This window comes from Lycium ferocissimum, unplaced genomic scaffold (genome assembly GCF_029784015.1).
Source record: "Lycium ferocissimum isolate CSIRO_LF1 unplaced genomic scaffold, AGI_CSIRO_Lferr_CH_V1 ctg18364, whole genome shotgun sequence".
NCBI classification, from domain to species: Eukaryota; Viridiplantae; Streptophyta; class Magnoliopsida; order Solanales; family Solanaceae; genus Lycium; species Lycium ferocissimum.
The window spans coordinates 8,101-11,350 of record NW_026717765.1 but is presented as its reverse complement, the minus strand read 5'-3'; the positions used below and the strand labels follow the sequence as shown (position 1 = coordinate 11,350).

The 3,250-nt window shown below is 30.2% G+C and overlaps 1 long non-coding RNA gene across 1 annotated transcript; it reads right to left on the bottom strand.

Annotated features, from left to right (window-relative positions):
* Positions 1-1,467: 1,467 nt before the first annotated feature.
* Positions 1,468-2,572, bottom strand: LOC132042845 (uncharacterized). Its single transcript, XR_009411600.1, has 2 exons — positions 2,037-2,572; positions 1,468-1,536 (listed from the first exon to the last, which is right to left on the bottom strand). It is a non-coding gene; the product is annotated as an uncharacterized LOC132042845 (long non-coding RNA).
* Positions 2,573-3,250: the final 678 nt, after the last annotated feature.

The window sequence follows — 3,250 nt, the reverse complement described above, 5'->3', positions numbered from 1 at the left end:
TAAATTCATAGTTTTGGATATACATTTCAGTTTTTTCTAAAATTTCATGTATAAAAATTAATCTACTACTTTAGACACTTTACGTGAGAGCTAAGTTGTTAAATTTCAATTGACTCATTGAACACACTAATGCCAACGGATTTATTTTTAATCTTAGTTCCAACGTACATTAACCAAAAAAAATTTTTTTTTTGGTAAAAAAAAAAAAAAAAAAAAATTGTTGTTGCTTACAAAAGGAAAGGGTCCAACCGGTCCTATGTGGCCTCTTCCTTTCAGCCAGACCAATAATAACATTCACGTGTTTCTATATATTCTTTAATTATGATTAAGTAATATGTATTTTTATTTTATTTATTTCTTAATTATAATAAAATTCATACATATTGATTTGGTGTAAATATCTTATATGAGTAAGTCTTATCTATTAAATAGATATACGTAAACAAAATAGAAAGATAAGAAAATAGAGCCGAAAAGAAAGATTGTAGAAGCTAAAAAGAAGGACAGTGCAATAAATAAATAAATAAGAAAATAATTTCAAGAAAAAGAATAAGAGCACACATAAAAATAAGGTAGAAACAACAAAGAAAATGAGTTTTAAATGAAGGGTTAGGGGGTGGATGTTGAGATATTAAAATATGATTATTTTTTTAAAATTTGTGGGGTCCATGTCTACATGGCATAAAAAAATTAATTAATATTGTCATATCATATTTTTTTAATTACATATTTAGTTGAGTGATTTTATGAGAGTAAAGGCCAAAATTGAATGATTTTATTGATATGTAGCAAAGTTCAATAACTTTGCTAAATAATTTCTCAAAGTTGAGTGACCTTTTAAGATATTTACTCCACAATTTTTATGTAATGGGGTTTCAACCGTATGCATATATAATTACAAATTTTCATTTTTAATTATCTTATACAATATGCGTACAAGTTCCACAAAAGGAACTTTATGTCCCTTCTCTCTACCTAGTTTCGCCAGTCTCTTAGCCGGGTCACGACAGTAGCTTATGGAGTTGTAATTAGCAGTCAGCATATTTTGATAATTAACTCTCCACACAATTATAAGTATGTTTCTTTGATAGTGATTGAATATTATCAGTGCATGCACTTTCCGTCGACTACTAAAAAAAAAAGAAATTGTAGCTAAACACTCAAGTCCGTCGTTGATTCTATTTAGCGACAAATTATTAAAAGAAATTATTAGCTACGAGCAATTTAGAAATGAATTAGCGATGAACTAATTCTCTCTTCTTCTTCTTCTTCTTCTTCTTATTATTATTATTATTATTATTATTATTATTATTATTATTATTATTATTATTATTATTATTATTATTATTATTTTTTGTGTGTGTGTGTGTAATGTGATAAGCAGTCAAGGCGTTGAGCAGCCAAATATAAACGCTGGTAATAATACGTAAACTTACATCAAATGTAAATTAAGAATAGCTAAGTGACTGCAGCAATTTGGACTTTATTCTTTTATTAGTATAACCACCATGCTAGGGCTCAAACAATAATATTCGGCTTAATGCATATGCCGCCCCGTAAACTTGTTCATTTTTTTCCATTTTGGCACCTCAACTAAGTGTTGTTTCTATTGAATCCCTGAACTCATCCTTAAGTGTGTCTATCAAACCCTCTAAATCTGATTTTTATTAGAAAAAAAAGTCGTGGTAATGAAGGTAAAGTAATATTCTAGACGTGTGGTAAACTATTCTTTAGGTCATGGATGTTTCGGTTTTTGCTGGTTCTGCTCTTTTACTGCCATCTTAATTAAGAGCTTACTCTTTTCTTCCCTCTCAATTGCTACTAATCTTAGCTATAAGATGGCATAATTAAATTAGAATATATATTAGCATATTGCTACATTGAAGATAGAATACTATGGAAGTCAGATTGTGTTTGATAGACACACTTGAGGACGAGTTCAGGAGTTCAATAAGAACAACACTTAGTTAAGGTGCCAAAATGAAAAAAAGGGACAAGTTCAGGGGGCTGCATATGCGTTAAGCCATAACATTCACACTACTACATTTTACATGCACAAATTAAGAAAAAAAAAAAGAAGACAAATTTAACAACAACAACTACTACAATAACAACAACAACAACCCAAAAAAAAAAAGAGGAGAGAGTGAAAGTACACAATGCCCTTGCTACATAAAATTACTACTGCTTTTTATTTTCACCAAAGTTCTCATTAGAATCCACTGAAGCAAATCCACCGGGGTAAATTTTCTTACCCTTACTACGTTTACCCTCCGCGGTTAATTTTTTCACCGTGCTGCCACACTCATTATTACTACTTCGAGCATTTTCCTCCTCCAATCTCTTCGACTTCTCTTTAAGGCATTTTTGTTGAACATGAAGATGGGCATAGCTAAATCCCATGGATGCCATAATTGGAATTTGATCCTAAGAGAAATATTGCTAATTAGTCTTTGAAAATTTGAAATGTGTGTTTGGTTGTTTGCTATTTGCTTGATGTTTGAGTAAACCAGAGAAGAGGGAATTTATAGCGGAGACTCATTGCATTTGTGACCAAGCAATGACTACAGTTTTTTTTCCTTCTTTTTTTTTTCTTTTTTTTTCTCTTCTTTTTTTTTTTTTTTTTTGGTGGCTAATGATGTCTCTTTGGCTATAAAATTATTCTAACAGGGCGGTTTAGAACAAAGACGTATATGGAAGTGGATGTTACACTTACAACTTATAAAGTTGTTATCTTTTATTAAGACGGCTTAACCACTATTAGCAAAGTTAGCTATTAGTGGAGTACTTAGCTGTCAGCCTTCTCTAGGAACTTTAAAAACTTATTTTTGGTTCGAAGGATGTATCATATATAACAACTTGGATATATAATGCTCAATGCTTAACCGAAAAAGAGCTAATATAATTATGTCAAAGTTGAGTTATGACACAACTCAAATGGCTGTTTTCTTGAGGAGTCAAAAATGAATTTTTGAACATTGAGAGAAGATTCTATATATTTGGCCTAACAATTTAGTTTCCACGTTGAGGATATTGCATCGGAGCTTAAAGGTCTTCAATTGCTTCAAACACAACCTTCAAATTGTATAAGTTTAGGTTTGTCCTTACATGAAAGAAGTTTTAATTAATCGTTAATTACTTTTCATGTGACGATGATTGATTGGACACGAAGTTTAAAAGAACGAAATAGTTTTTTTTTTTTAAAAATTGTGGTTCTATGATTTGTGTGACCATATTTTTAAAATTTGTG